General features: G+C 40.3%; 1 long non-coding RNA gene across 4 annotated transcripts in view; it reads left to right on the top strand.

Annotated features, from left to right (window-relative positions):
- Positions 1 to 4,829: 4,829 nt before the first annotated feature.
- LOC120380156 overlaps positions 4,830 to 22,087 on the top strand; it is a 164,515-nt gene continuing 147,257 nt past the window's right edge. For 3 of the 4 annotated variants that reach the window (XR_005587642.1, XR_005587641.1, XR_005587640.1), the window contains exons 1-3: positions 4,830 to 4,986; positions 20,204 to 20,395; positions 20,823 to 20,943. This is a non-coding gene — a long non-coding RNA (uncharacterized LOC120380156). Of the gene's footprint in view, positions 4,987 to 20,203; positions 20,396 to 20,822; positions 20,944 to 21,030; positions 21,090 to 22,087 lie in introns of all 4 variants that reach the window. The other variant, XR_005587639.1, reaches the window with a different exon arrangement.

Raw genomic sequence — 22,087 nt, 5'->3', positions numbered from 1 at the left:
TTTGAATGCCTGGCATGAGACACCTTTAAAGAGCCCAGTTTTCAGAAAATAATGAACATCTGAAAATCAGGCCCCTTTAAGATGTCCCAAACTGGGCATCCAAAAACCATGTTTGAAAAACATAGCCCTAAATCTCCTGGGTCCCAATCCAGACTCTTCCAATAGTGCATTCTTCATCTTCTGGCAGACTCTGCCTCATTTAGTAAAAACACTATGAACCTTCTGTAGAGTCTGTTAAAGTGTGCTAAGGACATCTTACATTATCTGTCGGTCTCAGATGGGAAGCCAGTAGACTTATTGTATATTTAAATGGTAATGTTCCATTTTTCCTCATTATTACTCAGTAGGATCAGTAGTTTTAAGTATGTTTCTGCACTTGCAATCAAGGTCAAGTATCTTCTTTCTGAAATAAGACATTTAAACTAGTGTAAATGGTTGATTCTCTGTAACTTGACATCTTTAACCATAATTTGAGGGCTTCACTAACTCAGCCTGAGATTATGAGTCTATTACAGGAATTGGTTGATGAGGTTCTGTGGCCTGAGATGTGCAGGAGGTCAGACTAGATCACAATGGTCCTTTCTGGCCTTAAAGTCTATGAGTCTATTTAACCTGTATTTCATTTCAGTCTTCCATCATGAAAGGATTTGATCCTGCACCACTGAAATGTATGGGAGAGTTGCCATTGAAATGTATGGAAGCATGATCAACAGCAAAGAAAGTAATGGTATCTACTTATAATAACTAATTTTTCATGTTGTGGTATTTTTGTGAAGGATAGATTATTGAGGTTAGGATTAAAGTAACAGGAAAGTGAGACTACTGAAAGGAACAGACAGGATGAGAAAGGTACAGCTTTATTTGCCAACACAGTTACCACTAAGCTACCCCTCCTCCAAAAATTCAACACATTGAACTATTTTTAATTAAACTTAATAAAGCTTTTTGTATGGATTTGCTCCCCCCCATCTACATTGCACAAGAAAGATGACGATCAATTCCTTTTGTTCTTTCCAGAAATATACTAGTTGAAAAACAGTATCATTTTCACAATGTAAAGTATACTAACCAGTGCTCTATCAGAAGAGATTTATTATCCTTCATGTTTCAAATGACTAAATTGTCTATATTGATAGATAAGAAATATGGGAAGAATATTCCTCAGTAAGACCCTGATCCAGCAAAATCAGAACACTTAAATTATCTGCTTAAAGTCACGCAGATTATTTTCTTAGATCAAAATTTATCAGTCAAATCTTAGTCCAACAGACATTTGCCACAGGATTTCACTATACAGTCCAGATCCTACACATGAGTAAGACTTGTAGGATCAAATTCTTTTCAGTTTATTTCGATGCAGTAGAAAAACTTAAGATGAAGATAGTCAGTAGTAAGCAAATTTTCCTCCATTGTCCCAGAAGCCTCACAAACAGTTTACAAACTCTCTGAATATGAATTCAATTTTACACTTACAGTGGCTTACAGAAGTGGGTGGAGGTTACTTTCAACTGCTTCAATCATCACCTTTATAAACATTTCATTTTTATTTTCCTAGAAGAAGCAGAAAATGAAAAGAGCAAAGATTTATGTCATTGAATGTCATAGCTGATTACCTCCAGAAATGAAAAGAATGCAATTTTTATGACTTTATTTAAAAGTCAGCTATTTTTCATAGGGAAACATAGTCTGGTTAGACCATTTTAATTTTTAAGAATGCCTGGTACACTGTGGTATGAATTTCTAAATTAAGTTGTATCTTTGCAATGATTATTTTCCTAAATAATACATCAACAGTGTTCTAGTTATGTATGATATTTCCATTCTAATTTTAAACCACATTAGAATAATAATTTTCCCTTGTAAGATACAGAACATCCAAAATAATTTGAAGGACCTGTTCACTAATAAATCACTTCCAGTGATGACCCACAACCAGCCTGTGAAGTCTCATAAGATTTATTGTGAAATTTAATGAAAGCATCATATTGTTCTATTCGGTAACATGGACTTAGTATAAGGTATATGAAGATTTTGTAACAAAGCTATTGAGATCAAGGGATCAGAATACTTAGGAGTGCTATCTGCATGAGACTCAGCACCATTGCCTCCCCAAAACAGTGGCTGCTAGTGTTCTTTGAAAATGTGGGGGTTAATTTAATAAAAGAAAACATTGTTGAAATTGTCTCCCACACTTTTCCCCATTTTGAGGAGGTCAAAAATTCAATGAAAATGTTAGTCAATTTCAAATGTTTGAAAAAAAAATTGACTAACTCTAGTATCTACATATTCTTGTGCTGCAAAAATCAGGTACAGAGATACTGTGGTCCAATGACTAAGGCTCAGAACTGGGAGTGTTCTGCGCTCTTGCAACTTGTGCAAGTCACTTAACCATGCTGTGCATCTGTAAAATGAGGATATTTGTACTTACCCTCCTTTAAATAGATCCATAACTTTGATTTTTCCTCAAGTACCAGTATTGTGACTACTAAAAACTCTTTCCACATAGGTTGTTTGATACAGAAAAGGCTAGCAGCAGACAATATAGAAAGGAAAAAAGAAACGTAAAGTGTTCATTCTGAGGCTGTGACATCATCTTTAGCTGCTTATAACTTTCTCAGTATTTACCCTTCAAAATGAAACTTAGCCCAGGAGTGAATAGTTATTAGAAAGTTTGAGGAAAAAAACTGCTCAACTATCTTTGAGAGAGAAGAGAGTAGGGGAAAAGAAAGTCGGCTGCAAAATTTTTACCAAAAGCCAAACAGATGACAGAGACAGACACTCTGATTATTAAACTGCATACAACTGGGACAAATACTTTTTAAAATTCCAATTACATCTTGAATGACACATGACATGAGCCTTTCCTCTTCTGGGACATTCCAGAAATATAAATGCATAGCAATATATTTGTCATCATTTCTTTAAATTAATACAGAACTGTGCATACCCAGAGCTTAAGGTCTTAGTATAATTATAGTTTATAAAAATAATTATAAACTGAAATGGTATTATTAATTAACATATCTTAATTAATTTTATTTTGCAATCTATATAGCAGTAACCATATTGTTTTAAATTGTAATTTGGGGGATTACATTTTACAAACTGTCCCAATTTTTCACAGTTTAATAAACAGGAGGGTGGGAACATGTGCCGGGGCTGCTCTCGGGTCCCCCACCCAGGGCAGGTGGAGGGTCCAGGTCTCCCCACAGTGACCTGGATGGCTCTTACCATGGCCCAGCTCTGGCTTATGGGCTGGCCAGGGGAAGGGGCCCCAGAGGGAAGATGAGGAGCAGGGGGCAGGGCTACAGTTCTGGCACTGTGCCCCCCCTCCCAATTTCCACCCAGGTTACAGAGCTCCTGCAGGGGTCACCAAATTGGCCAGCTGCATTAATCTGACATTGAGAGAGATAGGCAGCTAAGAATGGGACCCACAAAAGTTAGTATACTAGTTGGGGAGCCACCTAAGCTAAGTGTAAGGTAGCTAAGGCCCCTAAGCCATTCTTGCAAGAGGTGCTGAAAGAGAAGGTGCTGGTGCCATCATTATAACTTTCATGCCAGTGGTTAGACCACCCAGGATGTGGGAGCCAGGGTTCAATCTCTCCACCCTCTGCCTTATGGGGAGAAAGGATCTGAAGAAGGGTGTTCCACTTCTCACGAGCATGCCCTAACCATTGGGATCTTGACTATTCTGGTGTGTGTTATTCTGTCTCTCCTGTTGAAGCTGTTTCACTTTGACTAAATAATTAAATACTTATTGCAGCAGAGAGACTGGACCATGGGTCACCCAAATGAGGGCTCTCTTGCTTTGGCCCAGTGAATCTTTAAATATTTATCCAAAGTGAAACATCTTAAATAGGAGACATTTGGGGATTCCCCCTCCAAATCATAGTATCCTCTCTTGCAATTGTTAGGGCACTCTCCTAAGAGCAGGGAGACTGAATCTTTTCTCCACTTCAGGCAGAAGGGAGAGTGCCTTAATCACTGGACTAAAACTTATAAGGGAAGGAACCTCTTTGGGCCTGATCTGTAAGGCATGCTCTGAGCTAATGTCTGCATCTTGCTTGCAAGAAAGTCAGGGGAATGCTATCTTTCCCGTTTGTTGATCACTTTTACAGTGAAAATGTAGGCACATACATATTTAGGCAGCAGCTGAGTGGGGGTTTTGTGGATTTCATGGTGCCTAAATCTGGAGTTTAGGTTCCTATGTCCCTTTTTAGATCTTTCACCCCTTATCACTTTCAGAATCCTATTGGTGTCACAGCCGTCACCTTGCTACCAGTACAAGATGCTTTTGTATACCATTACTGTACTTAGGTTATATGTATGACTTGAGCATGATGAATTACATAGGAGTGGGTGTGTATTGATTGACAAACTCAAATCCTGTTGTGTTGTTGCTTGCTTATATAAATATTAAAATATGCACCATACGCTGACATTGTTAACAAATACAATAGACATACTTTGTTTTGTGGGTGAGAATAGAGAAGTTCAAGTGTGGTGTGTACATGCAGAAATCTGCCAATGGCAGCAAAATGCCTCATTCTGGCCCTGAGATGATCCTCTCCCTCACCCATTCCTAACTTCTTTATGGTTTGTTCTGTTATTTCTTTAAAACCTCATTAAAAGCCTCTTTGCTTCCTCTTGTTAGCAGGAAGCAAGGTTATATCAATATCATCCCACTATGAACAGAGGAGAAAGCAAAACCACAAGAAAACTAAAGACACTGAAAGTTTGTGCTGTGTTTCTGTCAGGAATTGCTGATGTGTGAAGCTATAAGGCCCCGGTTCTGCACCATGAAAGCTTGCACTGACTTTAATGGTGCAGGATCAGGGCCTAAATGAGGAGCAAATCTCAGTTTACCCTCTTTATTCAAAATGGTGGCTCTGCAGTAAGTAGGCTCTGCTGGTTTTGTATATGTTCATAGTGATTAAGAGTGCTGGAGGTGATTCCCCTTTTTAGAGACTACAATACTTCCCTAAGGTGAGAAAATGCCCAAGATATTATTCCTAAAGAAAGGAGGTCAGTTCTGGAGTTTGTAGCCTACAGAGACTTCTTCCTCTTTTATTTCTCACTCAGGTTTCTGTATCTCAGTAAAACAGTTTAATACAATTGGGGTATCCTGGTCAAAGGTTCTCCCTTTGTCCTGCCCCTCCCCAAGGTCTTAGTTTGCTCAGTAACAGATTGCTCTTTTGAGATATTGCAAATATATTTTGTTCCTTCACTATACTGTTGCTAATGCCTTCATGTTATCAGGTAGAAACTTTTTTTAATTGCACATTTGAAACTTTGTTTATTAAAGGCTATTATGCTTTATTACACTTTACTGCATCTATCATTCTTTACAATCAGGTTTCTGAATTCTTGAAGTGTGTTATATATGTGAATTTTTGCCATGTGAATTCCTTAGCCAATAATAACAGTTAACTCATAGCTGAAGAGTCAATTTAATACTAAATTGCAATTAGTGTAGTAAAACCATACATTTCAGGTAAGATGGTTTGCAGTTATACGAGCATGCATTTTATGAATTCATACTAAAGGGGATCATTTAAATGTTCACATAGATTTCTCATTGATACACAAACTGTTTATATAATGATGTGGAATCTATTCTGAAATAGATCTAGTGGGTTAGGCAGTGGCTGCTTATTTGTAGAGATCATCCTGCATTCTTGCAAATAGACTGAGAGTTGCAGTCACCTTGATTAGATGTGATTTTTCAGGATACTAATATGCTGGGCATGTTGGTAGTTTCAGCATTGTCAGTGAGCACTATGTTCCTGGTGTTCTATAAGACAAGACAAGCTGATACAGGGGAGGGAATTGGGCAAAATGTGGAAAATGAGCCGTTAAAATAGAAAAACACAGCTGGTAAAGGAATAAATGGCAGACATTAGGCTTCCTAGCAATCTCTCAACCCTGGGAATAAGATCAGGATGAAAAATGTTACTCTTGTGGAGTCTTCTCTTAACTAACTGCTACATTCTCATGTTACACATAATGAGTAAGGAATTCCTATCAACTAAAAACTAATTACTAAAGAATTCACTTTCTATGCTGCAAGTTTATAAGGTGAAAACATTTAACCTGAAGATGAAATCTCTTAAAAAATAAGAGGCTATTAATTTTCTCACTTAAGGGCCACAGTTTTATTGGTTGCTAGTAGTTTCTGACAGTCCTGTAATCAGAGGTGTAGAAGATGTGTGTGTGAAAGATTCAGCTAACCAGTCTATGTGGCTGTTATCTTTTAGTGCTGCAGTTTATTGTGTACATATATTACTAGATAAAATCACAGGGTTTTGTTTTGGTTTAGTTGGGTTTGTCTTTTTTCTTCCTGAGACTGATATTTCTGTTCAGCTCTATACTAATGCACCTGACACCTTCCTGGAACTTTAATCAACCACAGACAGAATGGAAATCAATAAAGCCCTGAAACATAGCCCTGCAATACCAAAAATAAGTGAGAAAAAAGACAGTCTATGCAGCGTAATTCTAAATGTTTCTGAGGATTGTGCTAACACTGCAAAGAACAAGTGTTTTTTTTTTCTTTCTCTGTAGACAGCTAAGGATCTGAATTTTATATGACACATTTAGTGGTAGGTAATATATTCCTAAAATAATATTATTGAAGTCTTATGGCCTGATTCTGACTAATGAATATCTGGATTAACTCCATAAAGAATCTTTGAAGTTATTCTGGATTTACAGCGGTGTACAGAATCTGGTCCTGCGGTGCCCTTCTCTACCAGGTGTTTATGGGAGTGTATTGGTGGCTAACAAAAACTGTATGCTGGTAGATAACGAGGTTTATTTTAACTATGGTTCTAAATAAATTTTGTATAGAAACAGGAAAAGGATTTGTTTATGTTAGAACAATATACCTTTTGGGAGAACCTGTGAGAGAAATGCAAAATTCCATTGAATGCAAGAGCATTCTCTTGTATGATTTGATTGAGTGGGTTCAACTGATAAACCATAATCTTATGCATGACAGATGGTAACCACTTTGTTCTAACTGAATGAGAGGAAGCAAAGCCTTCCTCTGCAGAACAAAGCACGCTCTTGGACTACTATCCAAACTCTAATGTAGTGGCTGTCCTATACCCAGCTAGTATTTAGTGGTTTGCCTTGGCAGTTGTTTTTAAAAGTTCACTACTGCAGTCATCAGTTAATTTTTCTAGATTTCATTTCTGAGGAGAAAGACAGTGGGGAGGGTAACATCTACCAACATATTTTAGAGCAGGCCATGTTTGGAATTGAAGCACTGATCTGAAAACTCATAGCAGTATTGGATTCTGCCCACTATTTAGAAAATGAAGGCTAGTGATCTGTCTCTTTATCTAGTCCATTAAAAATCTAAAAATTTGGATGAAGCATCCAGTTCCCAGCTCATTCACTAAATACAGTCTCTAGAGCCTGCAGTAGGATATTTCCACAGGAAACAATGCCACCTGCAGCATTAAATATTCATTCAGAACAACTGTTCAGAGGGGGCAAGCTGGGCAGGGAATAGCAAGTTTTTGCTCATGCTGCTCTAGATACCTGCTGCTGTTTTCACAGTAAATTAAAGAATCTTCTCTTTGTATTTAAAGCTCTGTCAAATGGAAATATTTTTCCATACAGGACTAATACTGACACCTTCTCATCCTAGGACCTAAACCGGTTTGTAAACACTAGCTAATTAATTGCCAGAACACCAATAGTGACAAAATAGTAATCTAATTTTCAATAAGTAGTGTTGCCAACTTCCACAATTTTGTCACAGGTTTTGTGATATTTGGGGTGTTTCTTAAAGTCCCATATGTACTGGTAGTCATGTGACTGTGAAAATCTCAGCTTTCATTGATGTAAGCAGGTCTCCCCTGACATTTAGTGATCGCTGAATGAGCTCTCCTCCGACATCTAGTAATGAAATGGGAGGGGGGAAAGACTTCAAGAGCAGGGCGTATTTGCATAGACAAACCTACTCTGTTTAGGTGTTCAGCAGATAGAGATGCTTTGCCAAAGTGATCAGTTTTGGCTGGTTTTGGATTACAATTCATTTTATTGAATGCAGGGGTAATGAAATGTTGATATCCATATAGTATGAGTAAAGGACAGCAGAACTGTACTTAGCATGCCTTGATTGAGGGGGTCACCCTAAACTGAACCTCACTTGCTAAGCAGGGGGAGGGATGCCAAATCCCTGTGACCGAGAGAGCTTGGGGATAGGTATTCTTATCTCTGAACTCTGGGTCTTCACTGATAGACAACAAACTATGAGTGGGGTGTTGAAAGGGACATTTGTTTGTTTGTACACTGCAAGGTGAGAAATTAAGGCAAAGGATACTACCCAACATAATGTGGAGTGGGTGTGGTTACATGCTTTTGAATCATGGATGTGGTGGCTTACTAAATTAATGCTGGGTTCCCTTTCCCTTTTAATAAAAGTTATCTTTTGTTATACACAGACTTAGTGTTTTTTGGGTGGGGAAGTACTGTCCCTTAGAAGTGCTTGGGGGTGGTGTTCCCTGATTACTGGGTATGGGGCTCAAAGTGGTTCTGTTTTGTATTGTTATTAGGAACCCTTAGATAGTGAACCTGTCCATTGTTGCTGCTGACTTCACCTGACATTAAAAAAAAGTTTCTAGCTATCAGAGTTGCAGAGAAAAGCTTGAAAACATGAAAACCAGAAGGCAAATAGAAAGAATAAAAAAGTTATCATCTTTTAAAATCACATGATTCTGAAGCCAATTTAATGGTTTTTTTGGTGGGTAGTTGACACATGATTTTTGAATGGTTTGGCTTGACAATTCTGCACATGGCGAATCTGAGACACACGTTAATTGTTGTACTGAAATTTACACAGGAAATCAGTGAAAGAGCTGGGATTAGAGCCTAGATCTCTTGACTTCTGTCATGGATAAAAACCCCTCTCCCCCAGCACTTGCTTCTCATGCACTTATTCACTATTAACAATAAAGAATGCCCATCCCCTGCAGTAGTCAGTCTCTCTCTAGTTCTGTACATCACTGCTATACTAGGTTTGAATAATTTGGCTGGAAGGAATGGGACACAAGAATCACTGCCCCATGGAAGGTTAAATTTTAAAATCTCAGCATTAGCAATCCAGAATTTATCTGGCCCGTCTGTGAAATAGACTCAGACAAAGATCCTCAAAAGGTATTCAAGTGTCCAATTCCCATTAAAGATGTAGACCTCACTTTCTAGAAAATTAAAAGAAATGACTCGCGTTTGGAACTTCTTGTCTGCTATGCAGCCTCAAAATAAGCATTGTCCCTATGAATTTTCCATCCGTTTAGATTCCACTTGGTGGTATCACTCTGTCATGTAAGATTTTCAGTCTATTATCCCTGGATATCATGGAAATTCCCTTGCAGACAGAGTCCTAAAATGTCTTTTTAACAACCCTTAAGCAGTTGCTTTTGGATTTATTCTAATCTGATAGTTTCACATCTCATATCATAACCTGATTTAAAAGTGGAGCTGGTGAGTGTCTGAAATATGTTGCCCAATGGCTTTCTGTCTCTTAATCATTATGAATCAGTATCTCCCTTTGGTTGAAGTAGCCAATGATACCCTCCTGGTGTCAGGAACACAATCCTTAGGTTCTATTGCTAATCTCAGCATAGCAGGCTTTTCTTTGTAAACAGGCTTTTCTCTGTTTTCTTAAAAATAAAATGCAAAATAAGCACTAATGAGATCTTAAATATTTACTGGAGAGTGGTGCATTATTTAGCAAATCATCTATGAAATTTCCAGAATATTTATCTCTCTCTCTGTTGGTCAACCACCCCATCATCCGCTGCCAAGTGTCCAAGTTCTCTTCTTGGTTACTCTCTTTTCTGGTCCATTCCTGCCTGTCCTGGAAGCCAGAACGAGCTAACCTGACTCAATGCTTTCTATTCCAGCATCCTCAGTGTCCAGCTTTCTGCTCAGGCTCTTGTTATATTACACTTTTCTTTTGTTCTGTCTCTAAAATCATACACAATAGTGGGCCTTTAATAACACTAGCTGCCTATTTCCCTATGTGGATTAAACAATCAGCCACTTACAGGCCTGGCAAATTATGTCAATTTATATGAAGACTAAAAAGACAAAAAACGAAGCAAAAAACCCCACATCTGTTTTTTTCTCAAATGTCATACTCTTTGTGAAATCCGTTAATGAATTGAGCTTCAAGAACCAGCCTGTAATAAAATAGCACCATGTCTCTGTATCATCCTAATAATAAATTCTGTACAAAAGATACAAGACAAAGTAGTCTTTTTTTTTAACGTAAGTACATTAAATTTGCTTTTTCCTATTCAGTAAATGCTTGATTTATACTTTGCCTTTTGTAGCCTGCTGCCAGTGAGATACCATATTTTCTGGTACTGTATTGTGCACAATATACATTTGACAGTATGCTTCATGCATCATGTGAGACAAAAGTTATTATATTCTTACTGTCAATAATCAAAGGGTAATTCTAAATTTTCTGTAACAAAAACTGGCAATAATAAAAAACCATTGACTCATGCACATTCCCAAAGAAAATTAGAAACAATAGTTCCTGTAATTTCAGGAAGGTCAATATACCACAGTCATATTATAACTTTGCGCAATTTCTTTGGTTCAGCAGATTAATGTTCCCTGCAGTTTTCTATTTAAAAGTTAAATTGTTACTTGCTTCTATCTAGCATTATGCTAAAAGAGATAGAGAAGAAAGAGAACTTTCTAGAAATGTTCATTCCAATGATCACAGCTTTCATGGGCTGCATGGACTGGAAGATAAACTCCCTTCTGAAGCCTAATTCAAAAGACTTTTCACTGTGTTCTCCCTTTCATCATTCTTCATTAGAAAAAACAATGTTTCAAACCATTATGTTGCTTATTATGAGAAATAATAAGGCAAAATAGTTATGTAAATCTCAAGAGATGTAACATTTACACAGATTTCCCAATAGTAATTGTAGAAATATTATAGCATATGCTGTTATCCACATGGACAAAATCCCTATTCTTTTGGGGCCCAACCTAGATTCTTGCCTCTATTTTAACCTTCCTGTCTACAGTATTCTATGACTTTGATATATAGGCTAAACAGTAAAAGGACTCCAGTTTCTAAGTTTCTTGGTTAGAATGAAGTCCCCTGGTAGGATTCTATGTTATATCTATAGATTAAGTTAAGTTTAACTGGTTTCCTTTGAGATTCCACTTCGAGGAGACAAAGGTCAGATTTCAATTAGGGTCTAGTTGATGGTTCACTGTTCCAAGTAATAAAAGAACCTCCAGGCATGTTAGTGAAGTTGGTACAGTCAGTTTTTGGAAGGAGAGAGAACCAGGGGAGGAGTAAAACAAACTCCTCATTGAAGAAAGAGACCTGGGCCCACATTTTGCTACTTAGTGTGGCTGTACTGCAGTGTGCAGTCAGTGCAAAGAGAACCTAAAAAACAGGTAACCAGCCTTGGAGGATTCCACACATGTAAACAGCCCTCGGTGGATCATGTCCAATGATAGCAGCGTCACTGCTATTTTGAGATCTTCTTCCCAGCTGCTGGCACAAGGGGCGCTGGAACAATTTGTATACTGTAAACCCTGTATATCATGGAAACCACTTCAAGCCGGGGGTTTCCATCATATACAAGATTTACAGTTTGGTTCAATGGCTCTCAGCACCCCCAGCACCCTTAGTTCCAGAACTTATAGGCACAGGGACCTGAGTGAAGTAAAGGGGTATGGTCTGGGATCCCATGTGCCTTACTGATCCTAGTCTGCTGTTTTGACCTACAGGCTCCATTGGCATGTGTAACCCACATGCAGCTTTAAGTTACACTCGGGGTCACTAGCCTGGCACATGTCTGCTCAGGAACAAGGATGCACAAAAGTGGGTTTTATGCCACCTTTACACCACTCTCCTCTGCTGCAGTGTGAACTTCAGTTGCAATTGAAGATCTGTTTCAGCGCCTGGCTCTAATTTTCTATTCCATTTACAAAGGTTACTTTGAGGACTTTGGTACTTCTAATTTTCTTTCATCTTGTTTAGCATATGTTTTTCCTTACTCTTTTCTCAGTTTCTGGTTTTTGTTTTGTTTTTGTCTTCTTACAGTTTGACACCTATTGTCTCTTCCATAAGAAAGGAAAATGACTTTTGTAACTAATTTGCAGTGTCCATTGGTATAATAGAGACTGGAAAGCTTTCACAAGAAAAGAGGTGATGTTACTGAGGTTTAACAAATGTATTTAGTATTTTTGTGGGGTGTCCAAGGTATCTCCACCCACTGTCAAGTATTCCCTTTATGACAGTCTACTCTTATAATTTTGTGGAAAACATGGGGGTCTACATTTCAGCTATGGACTTCAGGCTCACATTCAATTTGAAATAGATGAACTTAGGGTTTGGGAAAATGTGAAAATTGTCCCTTTTTATGGTGAAAATGGCAAAACTGCATTGCAACAAAAAATATTGTGAATGGCAATTGTACCAGTTTTACTGCAGGTAAACATCCCTTAGACACAAACTTATTTTACGGTGTAGTTTGGGATGCTACTGAATTAGGGTGACCAGATGTCCCGATTTTTGGGTCTTTTTCTTATATAGGCTCCTATTACCCCCCCCCCCACCTCCTGTCTCAATTTTTCACATTTGCTGTCAGGTCACCCTATACTGAATTGTGCTAACCTATGGAATTGTGGAAATCCTTTGACATCTCACCTCATATTGTGGTGATGTCTGATATCATCATTTTAAGGAAGATCGAGCCTGGTCAGTTCTTGTATAAGAAGCCTCCAAAGAAAATGCAGAATAGTGTAGAAATTGGTGTTGGTGATTTAGCATGTGGCACTATTTTCTCTGAGCCATTATCAAACCTTTTCTCTAGCATGGTGTGACGGGGCACACTTGCCCCGCACTGGTACTGTGAGGGTTAATTCCACTTTCTGGGCTGAGGAGGCCACGCCCTCCACGGCTTTGCTGAGCAGGCTCTGGCTGCAAACTAGGTATAAAAAGGAGCAGCTCAGCTCATTCAGTGCTGACTGCCGAAGAGAGAGGATGCACGCTGCAAGCTCCAGCCCAGGAATTGCAGAAACCCCAGATGGCAGAAGCCAGGGACTCTGAGACTCGGGAAGATGCCCAAGGAGTGGCAGAACTGTTGGGAGCCTCACTGGCCGAGGAGCCCAGAGACCCTGAAGATGCCAGGACCACGGTATCAGGAACCGGGTAGGAAGTAGCTCAGGGAGACTAGTTGTGGTCCTCCGAGTGGGGTCAGTGTGTTTTGGGCAGATTTCCTGCTGACCCAGTGGCAAGCATACTTGCCACTGTGACAGGGTCATGATCTGGGACCCAGTGGAGCAGGGAAGGCCTGGGTCCCCCTACCTGGCTGCCACCCACCTCAGGGTAGCTGCCCACTCCCCTGATAGACCACTAGGCCATGCAGCCCCAAGGAAGGGGCAGTGATACTGACTCTGGTCACTAGGTCACGCGCCCCTGAGAGAGGGCAACCTTACTGACTTGTCCACTAGGTCACGCGCCCCTGAGAAAGGGCGACATTACTGACTCTGGCCATTGGGCCATGCAGCCCTGAGAGACGGTGGCCCTACTGACTCTAGTTGCTAGGCCATGCCTCTCGGCTGAGCCAGGTGGCCACACTGACTTTGACCACTAGGTGATATGCCCCAGGCGAACTGGGAAGCAATATTGACTTGGGCCATTGGGACCCACAGCCCTGTGTGAATGGGCTAACTCTGGCCATTGGGCCACACAACCTTGAGAGAAGTGGCCCCCATATTGACTTTTCCACTAGTCCACAATACCCCAAGACAAGGGGTGCTCATAAGGACATGGCCAAGGGGAAGTAATTACTGTGCCCCACCCCAAGAGGGGACAGGGCACGCTTGCCCCCAACACATGGCATCAAATGAGATGAGATGTGCAAGTGTTTACTCAACACTTTTTCATGTACGTTTTCTTGGCCAAAGTATGTGTGCAGTGTCTAGAGTGCATGAGTTTACTTCAGTATCAAGCTATAGAGTTAATGTTCTATTAGAACAAAGGGCCTGTACACTAAACTATCTTCCTGAAGTATTTGAGGTTCCAGGTTGCATTATGTTGTCATTAAATGAGTGCATTGCATTCTTCCTCCACTGGTTTACAAACCCACCAAAGCCTAACTTTTATAAGCCAAACTTTACAGTTTTATTCTTACACAAAGTAATATTACAGATCTGCAGAACTTCTTTCTGTGGTCACATACAAATACTGTTTTTCTTTTGATCTGCAGAAATGTTAAACTCAAAAATTTCTAATGGAATTCTATGATTTGGATCCATTTTACTACCAACTCTCTTCCTGGATTTGTTGTGGAGTTTGTGTAATGTTTTTCTCAAAGAATGTACCTGTTTTCTTTTCTGGTGTCTCTAAAATATCTGGAATGGGATGTATTTGTCTCCCTCATTCTGCCTCTTCTCAGTTGAACTGCCTGTTCCCATCCAGAGTTAATTTAACAGCAAGATTTTGTGTCTGTGTGTGCTTTTTAGTTTTGTTTTTCCTTTCTCTGTTTCCTATTGTCTCGTCTCTTGTAGTCTTAATGCTTGATTTTTTTTCCCCAGTGACTTACACATTGTGTGGTCACTTGCAAAGGGAATGGAGAATGATATGGGCCAAATCTCCAACTGGGGTAAATTGTCACCACTCCATTAACTTCAAAGAAGCTACACTGCTATACATAAACTCAGGATTTAGCAACATTATTCTAATGTTGTAGTATTTTACATTCACTTTGCAAAGGTGTAAAGGGTGCAGACAGTGCACAATGGGCCCCTAAATCTTGACAAGCTTTACTTTTTCTTTCTCTTTTTTGAACACTTCAGTTTCTTCTGGCGCCCTCTTAAATTCTATTTCAATAACCTTTTTTATCAGTCTGCATTTGTTTGAAGTTGATTCTGCTCTATTGAGGCATCTTCCAGCTTTGTCACTGTGGCTCCATTCTAATTTCTTCTTCGCAGTTTCATTTCTTTTTTATTTGTATTATTTTGTGTGCATTCTTCTTTTGCATAAGCATAGTCTAAGAAAATGATGCAGGTATAAGCTTGATATTTTTGTCTTCTAATCCTATTTTCAGGGCACTGAGGTTCTGACAGATTCTCCCATCATGTAGATGTATTCAGCTTTCTCTGATTCAGTATTTTCTTATCACACAGTCACAGTCTGATCTTCGCTGATATCTGCCCTGTGGATGTTTTCCCTTTTTCTCATTGGGGCCTGAAAGGTTATTAAATGATGTTGGGGTTTTTTTATTCCACACTTACAATACATCTTTTCTAATACCATGGAAGTAGAGTATCCTTCTGCTGGGTAGGGATTATGACCCACTCCACCTTATTCAAATGTTTTCAAACCCCAGCATTACTATTTAAATTGAACTGTCAGCTTGTGTGGCTTCCACATACATACAGGTTTCACATTGTTCTGTGTCCTTATCCAGCATCCAAAAATCTGTCCAGCATTAACTGACTCACTGAGGACTTTTCTCTAGAGCTGGCTGTTAAGCAGCTAAGCACTGTTAGTGCCTGCTAACTTTGGCACCTACATTTCTATCATGGAGATCAGGCACCTCCCTTCAAGCCTGGACTTAGGCACCTAACTCCCTAAAAGGTGCAGAACTTAGGATACACTTCTCTTCTCGGCATCTGCTTTTGGCTAGTTTAGGTGACTCCCAAGCTTGTGTGCTGGCTTTTGTGGATCCCATTCTTAGGCTCCTCTCTCACTCTCTCTCCATGAATTTTATAGGAAGCCTAAGCATCTAACTCAGGGTTAGTGGCTAAACACATAACAAATTAAGTGCTGCAATACTGAGCTTTGCAACGCTTAAGTCCCTTTGCTAATTTGGGCTTTGTCAGGTAGAAATTCCTATCAGCCATGTGTCTTCTCAAACGATGGATCATGAGTCTTCTACCTTCTCGGTCACATAATATATCTCTGGGGTTTTAACTTGGAGTGGAGAAACCATCTAAATTTCAAGTTTACTGGCAACCTTTTTTTGTGAAAAGTTTTGGTCTCAACAAATTGACATTTTCTTACCAAAAAAAAAAAAAAAGTTTTGTTGGAAAAATCCCTTACCAGATCTAATCTTTACTCAGGGACAACATCCACTGAAGTCATTGTTTTCCTTGTACTCAAAGTATCATTTATAGCCAGGGTGGCCAAGCTTATTGACCCTTAGAGCCGCATCAGACAATCTTGAGAAGTTCAAGTGCTGGGGCTTGGGGGTCAGCCTGTAGGGAGGGTTGTCTCGGTATTTCAGCCTTGTAGGAGGTGCCTGCCCCCACCCCGGCACAGGGCTTCAGCCCTGCTCTAGCTGAAGCTCCCAGTCCCAGTAGACATGCCGAGGGAGGCTGAAACCCCGAGACCCTCCACCCCCTTCCGACAGGGCTGAAGCCAGAGGCGACAGGTAGGGGGCACGTGCCTATTCCCAGATTTTTGCCAGGGTTTGCTGGCCGCGCTCCATCACGTGGTGCTGCTGGGCCCCCTCTTTGCAGGAGCCAGCAAGCTGGGAGCTGCAGCCGTGAGGGGAGGCAGCGGCAAACAGCTGGGAGCTGCAGGGAGAGCTGCTGCTTTCTCTCCAAGCAGAGCGAAAATAGCAGCCACTCCCTGCAGCTCCCAGCTATTTGCCGCTGCCTCTCCACGCAGAGCTAACAACTGAGAGCTGCAGGGAGGGGCCACTGAGAGTAAGAGGGGTATGTGTGTTTGGGGGTGTATGACTCAAACTGCTGCAGGAGGCAAATCTTTAAATTGTGTCCCCCTACTCTCAGCAGGCACCGGTTGTCTCGGGAAGAAGCTCCTAGCCCCATCACTCCACCGCAGGGCAGAAGCCCTGAGCTCCCAGCCCCCCCAGTCTGGTAGGCAGAGAATGGGGGTGGACGTGTGGGACTCTACGAGCTGCACTTTAATTGTAAAAGAGCTGCATGCAGCTACGGGCCACACTTTGGTCACTCCTGATTTATAGTTTGTAAAACAACTTGGGATCCTTTTGCGATAAAAGGCTTTGTGCAATGTAAGGTATTATTTATTATTAATATAGGCTTCAATCTTGCAAAGAACTCTGCATGGGCAGAATCCTATACATTGACTTCAGTGGAGCTCTTCACAGGCATCACTGCAGGGTCAGGGTTATTGACTCTTAGAAGAAACTGAAACAAAGTTGCAGTTATTAGGATTAATTGCAATTTGTTCATTCCAGCTGTGGTGCACCAGTCCCAAAATACCAACAAAGGATGCACCCATTACAGCTGCATTCACCCTAACTCAAAACTTCGTAACTTCCCATTAGAACTGAAATAGGCATTCAGAGAATAGGTATAATTTTGTATTCTACATTGCTCTTGGACATCTCCTCATGACCACATTAATCCTCTGATGACCTTTTTATTTCCAGAAGCATAGCTCCTTCTGTGCTGCCTTTAAAAATAACAAATCTGCTGAGGTGACTAACCTCTAAATTATTTTTGCCTTACTAATCAGAGACAATAAATAAAGAAGCCCTCGCTCTTTGCTGCATCTCCAAATTCTGCCTTGTGTGGAAGACTATTCTTCTGTGCAATCCAATTTTTTTTTTGGGGGGGGGTTAAATGCCAGTATTGAGTGATATCTGTATATTTAACATTTATAAATTGTCAGGGATTTCAATAAGACATCTCTATTTCTCCCTGGTCCCTTGACATTTTTTCCCCTTCTTTTTTAGAGAAACTGAAGGACTTTAGTTTTCATTGCCTTTCCTTGACAGAGATGCCACAAGGTATCTATACATCTTGAAGGCTAACACAAAATCAATCTGCGTGATTATGCAATTTAACTGCATTTGCAGTGCTAATTTATCTACTAACATCTGTAAATTACTTTATTATAAAAAATTCAAAGGCTTTGCTGAAAGCCAAATTTAGGCCTGGTAGCAACACAAAAACAATATCAACAAGGGAAATCTCTAAAAGCACCAGCAGACAAGAAAACATCAAGTGATGTTTAGAAAGACATAAAATGTAATATAAATTTATTAAGTGCTGACTATTGTTGTTTTAGTTGAGATCCGAGTAAAAGTGCACTGCTGCTGGGTTTGCCAAGTTGTCCTACAGGGAGTCAATTTACCTTTCTTTCCTTTTTTACCTGTTGTTTTTGAACACTTTATCCTTAAACTCATGTTTACCAATAACTTATAGTCATCCAGTTAAACTGAGGGAATGTCCTGGACTTTTGATTGAATGAAGACAAAAACTGTCATCCCATTAGGAGACTTGGTGGCTAAAAGTTTTTAGTCTGCATAGTTTTAAAATGAAGGACATTGAACTCCAGGTTAATCATTTATGCCAAGGAGCAGCACAAACAAATAAATAACCTGGTAGAAAACTAATGAACTTCAAACATCAAAGGCAAAACTCCTATCCATTAGGAGGTCAGTGTGCTAATGTTGCACAAAACTGCACAGTAATGATTTGTGATGCCAAATCTAATACTGAAGGAAGTTCAAATTCTCAATGAAGTCAAGATGAGAAAAGATTTCCCACCAAAGGCTAGAGATTGCAAAAATCTATCTCTTTGCCCTCATGAATACCACTCAAGTTCTTTTTGCAACCACAGGGATTTCTTGTGTTCAGCTAAAAGCCTGGTGAAGGGAAAAAGCTCACTAGACATTTAATGCAAAAGAGCCAATAAATGCAATGACTTAACAAAATGGTGTTAACTTTCTTTTTTGTTTGTTTCTTCTTTGTCCTTCATTCAAATAACCAAAGATCATATATCTGCTAATTAGGGTGACCAGATGACAAACTGAAATATCGGGACGCGGGGGGGAGCAAAAAAAAAAAAAGCCGGAGCGCCCCCCGCCACCAGGCGGCAGTGGCACAGCCCCGTCTCCACCCAACTCTCGGCTCTGACCCCCGATACACTCCCAGCTCCCCCATGCCCTCGCTCCTGGGCCCAGCCTGGACTCCGAGCTGTGCAGCCGAGCCACGCTCCGGGCCCCTCTTGCAGCTCCCGGCCCAGCCGCTCCTGGGCTTCATTGCACCAGCCCCACAGCAGAGGCTGCTCCACTCTGTCCTGCCCGGGACACTCGCCCCGGGCAGCCCCGCTCCAGCTGCAGGGAGCTTGGGGACCCCCCCAGGCAGGGGGCGAACCAGGCAGCCGGGCCCGGCCCCTCCTGGCAGGAGTGTGTCCGCCCCACGCGTGTCTCCACCCAGGCCTTGCCTGCTCCGCACTGCCCTGCAGGCTGCAGGGCTGGAGCAGCCTCCGTGCTGCGCTCCCAGCCCTGGCCATGGCCCGTGTGCAAGCCTGGGAGGGAGGAGGAATGCCGCGTGCTTGGGGAAGAGGCGGGGCCAGGGCGGGGAGTTGGGGAGGGATCCAATGGGGCAGTGAGGGGCGGGGTTGGGGCGGGTCCAGGGCAGGGATTTGGGGAGGGGTCCAATGGGGGAAGGTGGGGGATAGTCGGGGGAAGTGGGGGGTGAAAGCCCCTCCGGGCTCCGTCTATGGCACCGGATCGGAGGGCAAAATTGCTTGTTTGTCCAGTGTCCCGACCGAACATCGGTCGGGACGTGGGACAAACAAGCAAATATCGGGACAGTCCCGATAAAATCGGGACGTCTCGTCACCCTACTGCTAATAAAGGGCCAATCACTTTGAACATTCAATTTGTAGGCAATGGGTAAATCATTGTTAGGTCAGATCTGAGTCTAATGTTTACCCCCTGATTTCACAGCCCAAACAGATTCAATTGTGTCTGATGTGCTTCCTATTATCTTATTTTAGTTTTAGGTGACCTCATAATACTTTCTTTGTCTTTAGTAATCATATTGGTGGCATTTGGCACCAAAACTCTCAGGAAAAACTTCAAAGTGCCTGATAATATAAAAGTTCTTTAATTTAAAAAGTAAAATACAATTAAAAATCCCTTGCAAACATGCAATCTTAGAGAAACACAACTATTATCGTGTAGCTGTAGAAAACTAATGCAAATTTTTGTTTTAAAAATATCTTAAAGTGATATCTTGTCAGATTTACAGATTTAAGATTATACCTTATGTGTGTTCTGAAATGTGAGAATATGAGTGCAGTGTAAAATATTCCAATTGTTATACTACACCACCTGTCATCTAACTAGGTACAAAGTAGGCATGTGGCCACCTCCAAAATATTTCATGAATGTACCCTATTATTACCCCAATTTTACAGATAGAGAACTAAGGCACATTGAACTTGAGCAAACAATTCAAATTTCATACAAGAAGCATGCAGAAGAAGCAGGAATTGAATCCTCCTGAGGCCAGTCTGATACCTTAACCAGGAGACCATTCTTCCTGTACTCACTGTGGCAGCTGACTGCTTTCAGAACATATATTTATTAAACACTGACTTCCAACTGAGGTGAGCTTACCAGAGCTTCCTTTTGGCTTATGTGGTATAACTACTAATAGATCAGGACTCTTTTTTGAAGTAAACTGTTGTAAACTTCAGAAAACACACTGATATTGGGGCCCATACCCATTATGTCAGGTAGCTATAGGATATGAAGAATATTCCTGTATGTATTAAAAAAGAAAGGGGGAAAAACTAGAATTAAATGGTCACTTCTGAGAATAGTGAGACTTGAGAATGAGGGATGAAAAGGGAAAATTGGGAGAACATGAATGGAGAGGAAAATCTAGGAGGAGTGAAGAAAAGACTTTGGACTAAGAAGAGAAGAGGAAAGAGACAGTAGAAAATTGGGGAGGATGCAGAATGTGGCATGAGAGAATTAGGAGAATAAAAATGCATCATCAAAGTAGAAGAAAAGTTAAAAATATTTTCACAGAGAGAAAAGCAGAGACAGTGAGGAGAGAGAAGGCAAAAATCACTATAGAGAAATAAAGAAGAATAAAAAAAGGAAGAGCAGCAGACAAGGGAATAAGGAAATGGAAAAAGGAAAATAAAAGGTAAGAGAAGCTTTTAGATTTGGTGGATTTTTTTGATTTTTTTTTAATTATTCATGATCGGTACATTTTATTTTATTTCCCTGGCAGAGATTTCACACTCCCACATAAAAGGATGACAGACTGTTTGTTACTGTGGGGATTTAGAGGTGAGCTGAAAATATAAACCATAGTAAACCATTATAGGTTGAACATCAGAAATAACAGGGGTAAGAGGCATTCAGCACACCAGTCATTTAAATGTATACTACCTCCCCTGTAGCCTGATTTAGGATGTACTAATAATATTAATTTAATCCATCAATGTAATTTGTATTTAATTTGATTTAATTAATAATATTAATTATTAATATTACTAGTATGGGTTTAGGCTCACCAGTCTGTTTGATCAGAAGATAAAAGTTCTTGTCCTGAATCAGGCTCCACAGAATTTACAAAGGACCCTCGGGGTATGACAGGAAGCTCACACTGGGACAGATATAGCCTTAAAGACTTTTTATTAAAATTAATAGTAAGTAAATGGCAAAATAATCAGAGTTACAAAGTTACAATTGCATTACTGCTATTCAAAAGATACATATGATAATATAGTATTATATGCAACAAAGCTTTGGTTAATATACTCACACCCATCCTTGATAACCTGGTGGTAAAAGACACAGGACCAGCTTTGTAGTTCAGGTTTCTCAATTCTTGAGTGAGGGATGCAGTGCTTAGAAGAAACTAATGCTAAGAGCGATTAGAGCGAACTTAGGGTTTACTTGATTAACTTAAACTTAAAATCAAAACCTAATAAACTAAGAATAAAAACTTAGGGAAACCAAGCTTAGCCTAGTTTCCTTGAAACTTAAAGTTTAAGAAGAACAAGTATAGACTACTAATAGTCATTGTAGATAGAGTAGAAATAGAATACTGTAGCAAGGTGGGTTACCTCTTGTATAGGGCACAAGTGCCAGAAATCCTTCCTCCTGTGCCCGAATTTCATTTCTCACTCACAAAATGTTAGGCTACGCTTACTCCATAGACTAGTATGTATGTGCGTATTGATGACATGTACCTACGCACATAAGTTTCCTTATGGTGTACCCAGTAAATCTGTGGGTACAAATTGAACCCCTCCATGCCATTCTTCCATCGTCTGTTGGTC

Source organism: Mauremys reevesii, linkage group 1 (assembly GCF_016161935.1).
Source record: "Mauremys reevesii isolate NIE-2019 linkage group 1, ASM1616193v1, whole genome shotgun sequence".
Lineage (NCBI taxonomy): Eukaryota > Metazoa > Chordata > Testudines > Geoemydidae > Mauremys > Mauremys reevesii.
This window is presented reverse-complemented; position numbering and strand designations above follow the sequence as displayed.